Source organism: Gavia stellata, chromosome 25, assembly GCF_030936135.1.
Source record: "Gavia stellata isolate bGavSte3 chromosome 25, bGavSte3.hap2, whole genome shotgun sequence".
NCBI lineage: Eukaryota > Metazoa > Chordata > Aves > Gaviiformes > Gaviidae > Gavia > Gavia stellata.
The window spans coordinates 3,381,100-3,397,812 of record NC_082618.1 but is presented as its reverse complement, the minus strand read 5'-3'; the positions used below and the strand labels follow the sequence as shown (position 1 = coordinate 3,397,812).

General features: G+C 43.5%; 1 protein-coding gene across 1 annotated transcript in view; it reads right to left on the bottom strand.

Moving 5' to 3' along the window:
* Positions 1-16,713, bottom strand: part of CASTOR2 (cytosolic arginine sensor for mTORC1 subunit 2) — a 125,626-nt gene that overhangs the window by 95,784 nt on the left and 13,129 nt on the right. The gene's annotated exons all lie outside the window — the stretch shown is intronic.

Here is a 16,713-nt window from a genome sequence, read left to right as displayed (position 1 = left end):
TGTCCAGTTATTCTGAGAACATAAATTAACACTGAAGCATCCATCTGGCATAACAGATTGTTTGGTGCACCTTGTCCCCTGCTAATTAATCGATTAGCTCTACTGGGTAACAAGAGAGTTTCCCGCCTGGTTCTCCAGTTTCGGAGGACAGGGAGGACGGGCTGCCGGACCACAGATTCAGTGAGTGAGGGCTCACACTGACATCAGGCCTTTACAGCCTTTCAGTGAAACTACAGGAGGAAGGAAATTCCTTGGTCAAAGTGTATTTTGGAGAGGAGAGGTGGTTAAGTTTATTGATTAAAAACCATCCTTCTGTGAAAGGTTTGAGGGTGTCAAAGCTCTTCTCATTTGACAATGTGGAGAAAAAGAAAAGAACTGACGAATTTTCCACACCCCTCCCAAAAACCAGCATAGGCATCACAGTAAAGGCTGAACACACTGATTCCCAGACCCCGCGGTGGAGCCTCAGGCCAGATCACCCGGCAGCAGAGACCTGACCTACTCGAGGCAGGGATTGGGGCCAGCCACCTTCACCCCAGCCCCAGCCCTCTTCTGCTGCAGTGATGCTTGAGGGAAGTTCTCAGGGCCTTCTGCTTGTAAAGTCCACCCTTGACCCCAAATATAAGCTCATGAGAGTAACACCCCCCCACTTGGGACGGAGCCAGGGATGGAGCCAGGCAGCAGAGGATCATGCTGCAAGTGCAGAGCGATCGCCACAAGGCCGCCGGATGGGGAAGGCCATTCCTGTGTTAACCATGGTCCTCATCCGAGTCACCACCCTGAGCTGTAAGAAAGCTTGCTGAAAGCTGAAAAACAGGCTTCTGTGACTCTGAAAACACCTAAAACTTAGGGGATTTGCTTGATGCATCTATGTATGCAATCTGCCCTGGCAAGTGCTTTGGTAGGAAAGTGTCTGTATAGCTTTAGCAGCAAGAACAAAACAGAAGTTAGGCTCTGTTTAAGCTCACTTGCCAGTGTATTTCCTGCTGGATTTAACCACTGCTAGCTATTTATCTATAGTTTTTTCCAACTGCAGACTTGTGCTGCTGTGAAGGAGCAGACACAGCCCCTGGGAAGCCACTGAAGAGTGGAACGTGGCTCTGCTGCCCTGACTCACTGGGTGCATGTACCTGCCTGCACCCACAGCGGTGCCTGGGCCCAAAGTGGAGCCTTTCAAACAAACCCAAGAAGTCAAAGTGCCTGTGTCAGAAACCGAGGGCTTAACTTACCCGAGACTTTAACAAGAAGAAAATTATTGCACGTGAAAATGCTCTTTAAGCTCCTTTTGTAGCAGTTCAGCAAGGTAAAGGGCAATGGTAATTCTATTCCTCTGTCTGAACTGGCCTGTTTGCATAAGCTAACAAGTGAAAACTGAGGAAAAGCTTGAGAAATAACATGTTTTCCTCAAAACCTGCCCGTGTCATAAAAACATTCCAAATACACTTTCTGGGAAATACAACTTTCTTGGAAACTGCCTTTCCAAATTACACGTCTCTCCTCCTCAACATTGCACGGTAAGACAGGTCTCGGTGATGATCTGTGTAAGCACCTTAGGGCTGGGACCATCTCTCCCAGTGCAGGTCTGTGAGGTTCCTTATCACACTTGAGGGTGGCACGAAAAAAAACCACAAGTGCAAGTGTCTGGGAAGAAGATATCTTATGAGCCAATGAGATACTCATCAAAACAGACAGCTGATTAAACACTGTAACAATTCAGTAAACAGCCCAGTTCTCACTACAGGGCCACCGCTTCATTGCATAGGGTTTGACTGCTAAGAGGGCATGTACACAACAGTCCATTTTTGAGAGAAGAGAGCTGCTCTCTGCACCTATGCAGAATTTTCAAAACATCTGATGTCAGAAAACAAGGACTTTCAGTCCCTGGCATCACCACAAAACTGCCTCAGACAGGCCAACAAGAAGTTTGTATAGTGCAGGATGTGGGAAAGAAGAAATATTTGGCTTATATGCTCACAAATAACATAATAAAAATTCAAATGCATTTTAAATCTCTCCTACAAGGTGTGAAATTATGGCAGGGAGCCATTCTGATACCGGAACCATGTTTCAGTTAGGCTTCTCACATGGAAACCGTGGGACCTATAGTCATGCTGGGTCCGGGTCTTGAGCTTCCCACCTGTAACAGGAGTCAGACAAGCCCGAGGTACAAGGGAGGGGATTCGGGCCCTATGCGCTGGCTGGCCAACAACGCTCAGATGTGATGCAGAAGCTGCCAGAAGGATTGAGTGTGACTTTAAAATAAACGCCTGTCACAAGGAAAACAACTGCAAAACAAAATGCCTTCGTCAACCAACCATCCTGCCTGCCCTGGCCACGCAGCCATCCATCAGCTGCCCTCCTGCTGAGATACACTCTGTGCTTTAGCTGGCCGCAGGGGATCCCTTCAAGTAATACTTGGCCATGAAGTAAAGCCTCATGAATGATCAAATACTACTGGCACACAACAATGGCACACAACGATGGCCCACATTCCCCCCCCCCCCCGCCCCCAAGTATTAAGTTAGATAACGTGGCTTATTTTATCTCAGTACCACCCTGACCTGCAGCTCTTTGGTTCTATTTTTTCCCCTGCTCACTATTTCCTCACACACCCCCTGGCAAACACTGAGCGAACACAAGCTTCGTAGCGCTGTAACACAGCGGCACTGCAGCTCGGAGGAGGAGGAAGGCATGGTGAAAAGATCAGTCACTCGGCTACAGAGAGATGCAAATTATGGCTCTCCCTATGCTGAAGCACGACAAGCCTCCTGCGACTGCAGTATGAAACCTCCAGGAAGAAGGAAATGTGAAGATCAAGGTCAGGAAGAAGAAAGTGTTACAGAAGCAAGAAAGTTCCCCCAGCAGCTCCAAAGGCCCCCTGAAAAAAACCTGCACGTGTATCATGCATGCATGTGCCCACTGGCTGGCCAAGATCCTGGTGCTGGTCAAAAGAGCAGAGGAGGCAGCCCAGCACATGGCATGTACAGAAGCTGAGCTCTGGGCAGCCCTGTCCACTGCACTGACAGTTTATCTGCAAGGCTCAGCCTGGGAGCTCTTCAAACAGAGATTTCATGGAAGTTACTTGCTGAGAGCACTGTTGATCTTTCCTAATCCAAAGGTGTGCGGCCATTTATCCATTCAAGCACCAGCCAATACAACGGGAGCAGTTATTACCCTTCAACTGCACAGTCTCAAACCTTGCAAGGATGGCTATTTCAAAGGCAAAAGAGGAAAAAGAAACCTCCTTTCTCCTTCATTTACTTCCTTGGTTTAGTTCCTTCTGCTCATCAACCAGCGTCTGGCACTGTTCCTACAGGAAAAGTTTCCAATAGATGCCCTTCGTTACTGACTCTAATTATTGCTCGACATGTTGATCACACTCCAAGAAGCCACATCCCTGCAGTCTCCCGTACACGAAATTCAGACTTTGTCAAAACTTGGCTTGAGACAAGAAATAAAAGCTTTTCATGTTCCAATGTCACATAAGTCTTCCGAGCACTATCATTTATACAGCCATGAGTATTTAGTTTAAATCTCTATCACATGAGAGCCACATGCTCATTATTCCTATCTCAAAGGCAATTAATCAACCCTTCCCTGGTATCCAAAGCCTCCATATCAGTTTTCTTTAGAAACACACGCACACCCAGAGTTTACACCAAGGTCTTTTGCGCAGTGGGGAAGAGGGTGGGATGCAGCTTGAGACAAGGGAGAACTTTCTTCTGCAAAGGCATGGGATCACATTCAGATGAATGACCGCCATAAATCTAAAGAGGTTGGGAACTGCTGAAGAACTGCAGCTTTGGAGCAAACCACTCCCCTCTTTTAGCCTCCTGCATAATACTGGGCCATCATTCATTGCAACATGGTTAAGAACGCAGGTATCTTTTCTCCAAATCTCTACCTAGAATAATGTGATTATGCATGACCAAACATGAAAAAAATAAATCAATAGGTTCAGGCTTGTTTGCAGACAAATCTAAACTGAAAGCCTGGATACTAATCAAAGAAAGAAACACACACTGAATACTTTTAAACAACACTCACCTTTTAAAGCCAGTCTTCCTATTTCTTTGGAGCCCAGCCTCCTGGGGTTTTTGGGTATCTGGGTATGTCGATGCTGAAAATGGAATGTCCAGCCCACACCTACCTCACGCAGGTGTTCTGTGGCTTAACCACTCTTAATGAAATGCTGCTGGTCCTTTGACAGCTATTTCTATTCAGAGTTTGTGGTAACACCACTCCTAAAATAGCTGGCCAGCTAGGAGAGGTCTCCGAGCAGTGTTTTCTCTGATTCTGCCTGGCTACTGTGCAGCACTCACCTTGCATACCCAGGCTAGAAGCGACCAGGCAGAAGCCAGAAGAGCCCAGCCAGCAGAGTCAGCTTTCTGCACATCTTTTATGCTCATATTCCACACAGCAGTAATCAAAAAAAGATTCTTTACCGTAGCAACCTGGAGAAGCAACTCCAACAAGCCCACTACATCACATTCTTTCCATTTGGCCTCTGGCAAGTCTCTGCCTGTTTGAACAGATGCCATCAGCACTTGTCCACGTTGGGCTGTGCTGGTTTTTTTCTACTTATTCCACTCTTCTTCTGCTTAAAAGAACAAACCAGCTTTTACAACCTAAATGTTCACCTGATGGCAAAAGATGGCTAAACATTAAACCAGAACAGCTTCCCACCCAGCACAAGTCTACATTTAAATGTTGTCTCCAACACAATTGACACTATACAATTCTATTTGTGAAGTCAGTATCAGCTGTTAGAACTGTGCTAAGAGGCGATGTTGAACAAAGCTGCCCTTTACTGGGAATGTGTGTACAGACTTGCTCTTCAGAAGTACAACCCCAACCCAAAACCTTGGCTGAGAGTCATCTGAGAAGCCCTATACAGGCTCAAAACAGGCTCAATCACTTTAAGTCAGATCTGAGCCTATTCTTCAGCTGAAGATACAGTTAGAAGCTCATCAAGCTTTTAAAAAAAAAAAGTAACTTCCGTATCTTTTCTTTAGCTTTCCAACTTTCAACTGTCAAGCATATATGACACCATTTTGGACTCCACTTTGAATAAAATTCAGCATTGCTGATCTGTTTTATTGTCACTGATCTTGTGATATGAGCTTTTCTTAAAATTCCAGCTTATAAAAATAAATCACATGAAGCTCAAGTATACCTATTTTAGGCACTTGCACAGAAAAAGAAAGGTAAGCATGATGCATGTGTAACTAAAGACTGGAACATAAAGAATAGCTCTATTTTTATTTTTTTAAAAAAAAATCAGTATTTTAGAATTAATGCCATTGTTTTGAGGACATATGTATAGTTGATCTGAGTGAAAATGTTAAAAAAATGCAAAATAGATGGTTTTAAAACTCTAGAATCCAACAATGAAAACAGCCACAGGCATGATCAGGTTGTAAAAACTCCCTTGCTACAAAGCTTGCGGGCAGACAGTATTACTGATTTTATTATTTTTTAATATATCCTTTATGTATCTTGTTGAAAAAGTCTTGAGGAATATCATAAGCACTTACAGAAAGTTAGTATTTCTGCAAAGCATTTAAGGCATTGTAATCCCTGTATATCAATTGCTTAACATGGTTCAGATAGCCATGGACAAAAAGTTGTTCTTAATGATTCTCTACAGATCTTAGTTGCCTTTAAAAGAAGTTTTCGGGTTTTATCGCCTTTGAATCCCACAAGCCTGTCTTCAAAAGAATCACTTGACTTTTCTTCTGCCAAACTTTGAAAATGTTTGTTAGTAAATCTTGGAAGCAAACAAACCTTGCAATTACACCACCACAGAAGGGGTTATGGCCAGACGAGGGAGTTGGAGAACAGCCCCCCAATCCCTACTTACAATTTGCATTCCCAATTTATCAAGTTACTTAATCACATACCCAGCTAATAAATTTTAAATGGAGTGACTCATGCGCTTGAAGTTAGGTATGCCCTAAGGCAGCCTGATGAACCAGGGATCTTGGGAACCATGCATGCTGACCCTGCAGAAAAAACAACCCATCTAATATAAACGAAGTTTTTATAAAAGCACACCTTCCTGTTAAGGCCATTGCTTTCAGAGAGACATCCCCAAACTATCTGGTATTTACTCTGTATCGTGGAATACCGCATTTTCTAATGCATGCCTTCAGTCATTACTGGCTAGTCCATTAACAGAAATTTTAGATAAAAGTTTAACAACAACTACTTTGATCAGAAGTGAAATATGATTCCTGTCAGCTTTGTCAGTCTTGCATTACATGAGCCATCCCAAGAGTTGATGTTCCCTTGATCGTATTAAAGTAACACTCGATGAGGAAGCAATAACCTTTTTCTTCTCAAACTGCCAGACAGCAGGTTGCCCTTAAGCTGGCATCCCTGTAAAACACTGTCACACACTTTCCCACTGAAACAATTTAGTAATGCTCCCAAGTTTCCTGCTGTAGTTTCTCCCTGTCTTATCAAATTAAGGCAAGTGAGAATATGAAGAAAGAGACAGCGAGAAAATACACAGCTTAATTACCTAGAAGACTATGAATAATCAAAGTAAGTCACAGGGCTGAAACAGGACAAATACATACTGACTTTTATACAAACAATAAATATCCACAGTATACCCCTAATTACTAAAAAGTACTCAGCCACAAGCTGAATTGTAACTGCATAATTAGGCCCAGTGAGGACAAACAACCGAACAGAAAACTGTGTCCACACAGATAGAGCTGTGGAGTTTGGAGTTTCACTCCTAATGTTTTGTTGTCATTACACCGTGAAAAATAAATTCAAATCTAGGGACTTACCAAAGACTTCCATGCACTTAAAATTTTTTCCTTGCTTTTCTCTTTTGTGAATGATTAAGTCCCCTGTTTTCTTACTGAGAGGATGCAAGAAGGAAGTAATTAGCCTTCATATCAAGCTTGAAAACAAAGCCCTAAATCATATGATGCTCTAGTGTCAGCAAAAGGAAATGAACATAAAGTGAAAAAAAATTGCTTTATGCCTGAAAACACAGTAAAAATTGTGGAGAAAAAAAATCATCACTGTACAAAGGAGCCCAGGAGCCTCCATTAGTTTTTGGGCAGGCTTTAGTCAAAATACTAAAAGCATCAAGGGCACAAGGTTAGTCAATACTGGGCTACATTTGAGTGTATCTTAAGGTGCTTACCTAGTGCAGTACTTGGAGAAGCAGGGCAAAAGCTTTTTTCCTGGCCCTTTTTCTGATGCCCATTTTGCTGGGGACAAGCCCTCCTGCTCTTTGGAGGTGAGAAGCACTCAGGGCTGCCACCCTCTCTACAAAGGAGGGGGGAAAGAAAACTGGAAGCTCACATCTACTTCCAAGTCCTCTTGAGACAAGCAAGCCAGCCAACTTACCCCCAAACGTCCCATGGTTTACCCACAGGGGCTACCAGTGCCCTCAGGCAGAACAGCAGCAAACAGGCTCCTTCTGAGAGCCCTCTCCTTCAAGGTAGGAGTCATCTAGCAATTCATAGAGGAAGAGAGCAGACAGGAAAGCAAGAGACTCCTATACCTTGAGGATGAGAAAATATGTTCAGAAAAGCATTAGAACCAAATGAGGGGAACCTCATTAAAGAACAGCAGCCTGCTGCACGCACAAGGGCTCCAAAGCACAATCGCAAGGTGACTGCCACAAGCCATATGACACATTAGTATTATTTGGGGGGACAGAGCCAGCCCTCATGCATCAGTCTCAGAGGCTCTCTGTGGATATGAACTGCTTCCCCAGCGCTGGAGTGGGACAGGAGCTCCACACAGGGATGCACTATGAGGACCAGGAGTCACCAGCATTGGTGGCAGCTCCAGCCCGTTGCCTCATATGCAGCCAGAGACAATTAGATAAACCGTAAAGCCACCAGTAGATCTGTATGTGTATTTAAAGGTACAGCCATGTAGCTCCCAACAAACTAAAAGTCATCTTCAAGCTTCTGACTATGGGCTACCAGTGCTCTTTGTACCATTGCCTCCCCAGGTTCCCAGAAATGGCTTGCTGTACAAGTCAGGACAATATTTTCATTCACTGGGGAGAGAGGAAGGGAGGATGCTGTCCTAGCCCGAGGGGCATGGGAGGTAATAATTCTGCTCCTCTGCCTCTTACTTTACCTAAATAATTTATTCAGCAATGCCTGCCCACTTTAAAGTCCTGTTAGTCAAATATATGTAAGCACTGGGACAGACCTGCCTCTTCACAGGCGAGACCATGAAGTGCCACTATACTAAAAAAAGTTTCCTAAAAGAAAAAAAAATCCACTACCAGGCTCTGTGTTTTCAGAACTAAGTTTACAAAGACACCATACTTTCTCTAACACTTATCAAAAACTCAACTGACACAAAAATCAAGTTGCGGTTTTTTTCAAGCTGATCCCCCACTGAAAAGCCTACTAACAGATTTTTGCTGACAGGTCTGTAGATTAATCCACCTCTGTCCCCGCACCAGGAAAATAAAGCCTCACACAAACCAGCAGAGCAAGATGCTGCACTCGGCAGATACCAGAACTGCACGTGCTACAAAATACAGGACAGCCAAATGTAAAGGGAAGGGTTTTGCACATTATAGTATCCTTCTTCGTTGTGCCCTTTTATCTTACAAGATATGCTAGAAATTAACTCCTAGCCCGGAATGTTTTTAACTCCATTCCATTTTAAGATTGCAGCTCAGATTATCTTAAAGCAAAAGTACCATACAAAAGCAAGCATTCCCGTTCACCTTTGCAAAAGGGTGGGAAATTAATTTAAGGCCAATGAAAGCAGAGTTCACTATAGGCATTAATTTCCAACTCTCTGAATTTATCGACAGCCATAGAACGCCTCCATTTCTAGCTGAGCCAGTAGCATAAAGAGAGAAAGAAGCAGCAGCACTTATTCTGGCATACAAAGCAATTGAGCAAGGTCCACGCTACACTGACCTTGCCATCTGGACATGTGGCAAGCCCAGTGCAGAGGCACTTCCAGCACTGTCCTCTATAATCATGTAAAATTGTATTCTGATGAGAGAGGCCAAAAACCCCATGCTCCAAAGACCCAGCTGATAACAGCAATCAATCAATCCCCTTTATGGATGCCAGGTCACACACGTCACACAGTGATGCCCACATTACTGCTTCACAAACATCAACAATTTATCAGATTTTCTGCACAAAGATGTTGATTTTCATTCCCCCAGTCTTACTGAGTGAGAGAAAAACAGCAGTTAAGAAGCTGATCCTATGTCCCCAACGAAAAACTGAAAGGACTTTACTGGGGGCTGCTATATGTGCAGGATTAGGCCTGAATGATTTGCAAAAGGCTTTGCAATGAATTGGTTACTGAGCTAAGAATAGAAGCTGGGAATCCTGGTTCCTAGTTCTGTACTCGCTACACAAGTGCTGCCTGCTCAGCCCCTATAACCGCTGCCTTCTCCCACACTGGGCACTCAGGCACACAACTGGACTTTGATGTAGCAAGAAGACACACTGCCCTTGCGAGGCTTCACTCGGGAATCTTCCATCAGCTCCACTGCAAGAGCCCTGTGCTGCAAACTATGAAACGGCTGTAGCTTCAGTCCCTACTTCAGCTTTACACTCCAGTGTTATCAGTCTCCATCTTTATGCCAGGAATTCTGCAGGAATTTGCTTTCTGCAGACTAAAGAGAAAGAAGAATTAAAAAGATAAAGGGAAGAGATGATTTTGTGTGTGTGAAAGGAAGAGAGAGGGAGAGAGAGAGAGAGAGAAGAAAGGCTTTGTAATTATAGTTTAACCTTCTGCAAAACATAAGCTGAAAAAACTGATGTAGTAATTCCTGTATCAAGCCTGTAACTTCTGTCTAAGTCTTCTGTACGGCATTCATCTTGCCCACTATTCTCCCATCTGTATTGCAACAGCTCCCAGCCTGCATTCAGGCCTCTCGCATGTAGTGTCTCTGCCCCAAGAGGCTTGCTTAGCTGCGTCAGACAAATCCCATTGCTTCAGCAGCAAAGGCTTTAGCCAGCTGAGCACAAGTGGCATTTCTTCGAAACAGCACATTTTGGGAAGAACCAAATACATCCAAGGCCTGAGATGTAAAAGATAAAGGACTTAAAAGGAGATCCCCCCCCCAACAACAAAAATATATACAACCCTCTCCCACACACCCTGACATAACAAAGACTTTACAGGGCTTGAGGGAGCAAGCATAACAGTTATGATATGTTGAAACAAGTAATGTCACTCATTCCTTGTCTGGTACAACAGATTGATGGATTGTCAGTGTAGAACTTGCAGACTATTTCAAAAGGCGGCAAGCTGAAGACAAACTGTCAACGAAGGGACCAAAATCTTTTTCTGAAAAGGAATAAACACATCCCTGAATCCCCAAGCACTCTGGACTCTTAATAAGACACAAACACAATCCAAGAGAACAAATCCTGATATAAGCCCACAGAGAAGAACAGTCTGTGCATCTTCTCTAAGCAGAAGAAACTGTTTTCATGAAGGATGTCATTACTTAAGGACCAACAATCCAGACCAAGAAAAACAGGGTAGTTATGGAGGAAAACAACCAGGGGACATCATGGGGTTTTGAGAAAGGCAGCAATGAATCAGCTAACCAGAACATCAGATAATTCCACTGAAGCCAGTCTCCCACGATGATACTTCACAATTCTGGATGCAGCCATTACATTCACTAGTTTGGTGACGCATAACTATAGGACACTGATTTTCTACATGGCATCAAGAAAGAAACATGCTCCCAGCCTGTCGTCTGCAGACTGGGAAGGCTGCTCCACAGATGCAAACATTTCAGGAGGAGGCTCCATGTGGCCATATAAATGCATGGGTAAAAATACTAAAAATGGCTTTACAGCGCTTGTTGCTTCAAATCTGTCAGCATGCAAGCCTGTACTGAAGTCTACTACTAGTTTAACAGCAATGCTGCACGTAGTGAAGGTACACAGGCCAAGGTGAAACAGTTTTGATAGATTTCCTGGGAAGCTACAGTGCCAGGCCACTCTCTCTGCAGGGAAGGGAGTTATCTTCATGGGAATCAGCTCACACAATGTCAAAGTAATAATTTTGTGCTCAGATGAATAAATGAAGGGAGGGAGGGAATCTTTTACATTAAATCACAGACAAGCTTCCTCCACAACAGAAATCCAACAGCATACCAAAGTTTCCAAGCCAGTCAGTGCTGACCTGTCCAAAGAAAAGCTGAAGCATAATTTACTGGATTTCTGTAAAATAAGCTTCAGTTTCATCTAAGACTGCAATAGGCAAAGCTACAGCTGCTGGGGAGTTTTAGTTGGTGCATAAGGTTTCATTCTAGAGCTGTGTGAGCAGTGGGCAGCATCTCCTACTTAAAGAACCATAAAGAACTAAACGTAAGTGTGCTGGAAAAAGAAAGTAACACTCAAGTCTATCAACAGATAGGGACAAAGTCTGTCCCTTCCAATTATATTAATGTCAATACGGCCACTGCTTTCAATCAAATAAAGAATTCTCCTGTTACACAGGCTTAACTTGTTCATGGTCTACCAGAAACCATTCAACATTGAGCCATGCTCCTGGTAACTTCTTTCTCGAATGACAGTATTGCCGTGATTGAAATGAGCCTGTATCACTGCCAGCTGTAATGTAACCATACAAGGTACCTGAAAAAGGACAAAAAGAAGCTCAAAAATTATAAAGACAAAGACCTGGCGAAGATAAAATGATCGGATGTTTTTACTGCAATTATTTGAACACTAGCAAACTTTAGTCTTTCCTGCTCTAAACAAAGGTGGTGTAAACAGGTGAGCACTACTGCAAACGTGTACCCAACGGATGAATCTCTTCGCCTAAGCTTACACAATAAATGGGTAGAGAAGATGTTCCTCTCCATTTCAAAACCAAAACTCAACACAAACACAAAAAATTACACACCAGTTTTCCTAGACCCTTGATTAAGTCTAACACCCTTTCTTCCCTGCATCCTCCCTCTCCCAGCACGGCCGCCAACTATCGCCTAGCAGTTTGAGAGATGTTCTGAGGCATCATGGGCTATTCTCAGTGTGAGGCATCACATCTTGCTCCTGAGCAGCAATGATAGCTGTGAACAAAACATCTATGAAAAAGACTACTGAGGGTGCAGACCCATGTCTTAAATGGAAATAAAAAAGTTCTATCTGGCCAGACTCCCAGGCAAAGACAGTCCTGTGCCAGTTACATTCTTAAACCAGCATTTTCATGCCCAAGGAACAAAATAATTTCTTCTTAAACCTCTCTGTCAAGAGCCTGGTGAATAGCCATTCTTTGAAATGATGGCACAGAGCCACCATGTTTTTTTTTTTTTCTTCAACAAACTAGCATTGAACAGAATCTCATGGCCACAAAGGCAGCAATAAAAGGGAAAGAGGTAAAAGAGCAAGACTTAGGCAACCATCACGCAGTATCAGCGTCTTCATACTCACCCCAACGGATAATGGCTGCAAACCATGGTGGAGCTGCTGAGGAACAGGATGGGAGCACTGTAAACATCAGTTATCCAGGAGAACGAAGGGATGGGAGAGCCTTGGCAAAATAAAACTTTAAGTAGCAGAAATCATACAAATGAGCCTGGAATAGGGTGTTGGGGAATGAACCGTCAGCAATCCTGTCGCCTGCTGAGTTTCCCAAGCTGGGAAATCAACAGCAAAATGCCAGGAGAAGGCGGCATGCTGCTTTCAATCTGCTCATCTAGATCCAGATTGGATGTTTTGTCCCCTTAGGACAGGACCTTCACCATTTAAACAATTCACCCAGAGATAATCAAGAGCTGACTTTAATGTAACATGAATTAATCCAAGGATCCTAATGCATGCTACATCCACCAAAAAGGGTTATTTTCCCAGAAACCTCAAGCATACTGACATCCAATTTGCACAAACAGGAGTTTGCAGAAACATTCCCTCTCACATCAGTTTTTCAGCCTGGGCTCTAACTTGCTGACATCAACAAAGAGAAAATTGTTGACTTTGCCAGGCATAGAACTGGGTTATCAGGGCATCCCAACAAGATTTGTAACAAAATCATTGGCTTGAATATTGACATTTCCACTCTTGTATCTGTAGGCATGGTAAAGAAAGAAATACCTCTTGCAAGAAAACACTCTGGTCAAGCATAACTACCAAGCCGGCTATATTTCAATACAAACAGTAAGGTAAATCATCACGCAGTAGTTATGCTGTATTAAAGTACACGTTGGCATTATTTCATACCAGGTTTTAGGCTTTCCAATTCAATTCTATTCAATTCTATTTTTTTAGCTGGCAACACTTTTCAACTTAGTATAATGCAAAATATAGTTAACTGGTACAACCTTGGAGTTTGGGCCGAATGCCATTTATCGGCCCTACAGCAACTGGAGACAATAAAACAGGGCTTATTTCCAGCAGGAAATCACCTGAACAATTGTTTTCGAAGGAAGATGGAAAACTCCTGGAGAAATGGGAAACATTCCCATGGAAAAGAGAAAGCCACACCTGTAAGCGTCAGGTATTTCCTTATTATGAAGCCTGATCTTGGGGACAAGACATACTTACTCTGCATTTTTCTCACTTCTTGCTGCCAGCAATTGGTGCTGCATTTGAAGCATACGCAAAGCCAAGTCTCTGTAGAGACCACCATTTCGCAACAACCTGATCTTTTCTGTTTATTAGCAGAGGCTGGACCTAAATTTCTCAATACTACACACAAAGACCTGTATAATTTGAGCTAGAAGAATACTGCCATAATTGACAAGAATAGGTGCGGCCAAATGTTTTCTCATGCGGTTCAGAGATATCACAGTCAGGCAGCATCTTCTCAAAACATAACGAAAGATGACACTTCATCAGACAACGTAGATGTGCCAGGCAATAAATCTTGCAGCAGAAGGCTCCCTCCTATTTTAATTCCAGTCGTCACCGATCGAGAGATACAATTGTCTTCCTCAAGACAGACACAGGAGAGGTGAAACCAAAGCAAACACCTCAAACAACTGAAAAAACACTGAAATGCTCAGGGTTTCATTTAAATCCTAGTGTACTCCTTCTGGTCTAATAAAAATAGCCCACCCCATTGTTTGCACAATTCCTGAGCTCAGCAGATACTATCCTGCAGCTGCCTGCACTATTCAGAACAGCAAGGAGGCTTGTTTCAGTTGGGCACATCCATCTGTTTCCCCCTCCCCTTTTAATAGATGCATCATTTCAGCCCCAAGTATGGAACAGGTTGGAGATCTCCCCCACCGTGACTTGCGTATCTGTGCACTACTGACCACGAAACGGTGTCCCCACAGCTTTGGGGTTTTGCACTATTCTAGGACCTTTCATCTAAGTGCTAGCAAACAAAGCTGTTTTGAAGTACTCCACCAGAATGGTTTTTATTTGGCATCTGACCATTGTTGTTTGTCAGGGCATGAAGAAAGGGCTCTCATGTATGTTGCAGCATAGACCAGCACGGACTACAAAAAAATCCATCTAAAAACAGGGTAAACACTTGGTCACTTAGTCCATGCAGAGTTCTGTGTTTTACTGGTTACAGCACCAGATATATCCAAGCTACCTAGTTTAAAGTTATAGATATGTTACGGCTGTGTGGACTGGTCTTGAGGTAGGAAGTTTTAGCTTTCCATCCACAGCCACAAAATGAGGCAATTACAAAGTGCAAAATAAGATCCCAATGACTTATCCCCTGTTTCTCCTGCTAGTAAGGACAAATTAAGCAGTGACAGCAGTAAGAGTCAGAAGAGTTTAAAACGTTACCTCTTAAAGAACAGATTCAGATATATTATCCAGTAAAACCTATTTGTGTATCAGTGGCCACTTTCCCTTCAGAAGAAATGCTCCAAGGCTCCTCCAGTGCTAGCAGCTCAGAGCTCACAAATAACCCTTTGACAAGAAGCCAGCATGCATTCAGCAAGGATATACGGCCTACCGGGGTCAGGACTCAAACCAGCTTGCTTCTCCTTCTTGCTCTTCCACAGCTCCCTGCATGCCTGTGGGTAAATCACTCAATCCTCCTGTGCCTAAATTCCACATTTGTGTAAGAGGGATAATCACTCTTCCCTACTACAGAGGGCCATTGTCAGGCTACGTTTACTAGTGATTGACAGGAGCCTAGGTACTACAGACAAGCACCACAAAGAATCGCCCCTCTGCCCCAACTGCTTTATGAAAAACAAATGTTCCTTAAAAAGCAGGTTTCAGATTCAGTTCCCTAGTAGTTATCACAAAGAACAGCAATTTAACAAAGACTCTACAGATGTAAAAAAAAAAAACCCCAAACCAACACAATTTGACAATGTCCTTTCAACCTGACATTTTAAAAAACTACATGCACAATTACATATGATAATGACAAAATGAGAGAACAAAAAAGGTGGGCAATATTGTTCCTTCTAGCTTAAAAAAAAAATTATAGTGCACTCTGTGCCAGTTTAATAGGTGATGTGACAGGTCCTTAGCTCATCTTGGGACAATTTGAGAACAGAATGATTAGCAGTGTACGATGACAGTGATCACTAGCTGGTTCCTGGAGAGCTGATAAGTTATTAAGCTAAACAATGCATCACTATTATGAGCAAGTCAGTGCACTAACTGTAATTTCCTTGAAAGCTGAGCAGTGCTTGATTATACTTGTCCACTCAGACTCCCTGCTGGCAGCTCCGTATTCTGCTATTGTTCTGAGCTCTAGAGTCTTCCCAGTGCCCAGGATACAGCCGCGTGAAAATGTATGCTTCATACTCAGCCTTCGTTGTGGCAGCTGTCATCTGAAGGATACTGGGAAGAGAGACATCCTCTATCCTGAAGCGCAGCTATTAGAGCCCCTAAAAACATGGGGTTTTGTTTGCCAGCACGAGCTACCTCTCCTTTCTAGCTGACGCAATTTCCATTTCAAGAGTGCTCTGACTTTGGAATGACACATATATACCTGCATGTATACACGTTATACACATACATACATATATACGTGCATTTCTGTGTATTAAAACCCACACATACCTACAAGTACATTGCTGGTTTTCTTTATGACTCTCAGGAAGACTGCTGTTATTACTGGAAGCTCAAATGGACATCTTTCAACTCATATTTCTCTCTCAAGATATAAGCAAAGACAACAGAGCACACCTCCACTAACAAACCTAGAAAAACTACAAACAGAAAAGGCAAAAGAAACAGAAGACAGCAGCTGGATGACAAGGATTTCAGGAGGCTAATACATACAGAGATTGGAAACATGGCCTTCATCTGTCCTACTGAAAAGCGGCAGTTCTAGTGGTGGAGACGATGCAGGACCTGGAAAAAACACAGTCAGGTCCTACTGCAGACCTGCTTTGTCAGATGGATAAGCCACTCGTCCTCCTACGTGCCTCAGTTTCTTCCTCTGCAAAGAAAGCCGGTCTTTGCCGGCAGCTTCTCCCCACCTCTCGGAGGCGCAGCCAGTACGCACTGTAAGGGGCGACCCCCGGGGCGCACAGGGCCTGCTGCCTGCAGGGATCACTGCTGCCCAGCGGGGCTCTGCAGGGGCCTGATGCTGCACCGCTGGACGAACGGAGTAAAGCGAGTCCCTAACCCACGTGGTTATGTGGAGAGAGAAGAACAAAGAGACCCCCATCTTGATTCCCTAAACTAATTCTCAGAAATGTATCTTCACTCTCGTCTGCATGATCAGTCACACTAAGCTTCCTCTCCCTTTGGTGCATTTTTACCATGCTGTTGTCCTGAATGTCGTCAGCTAGTC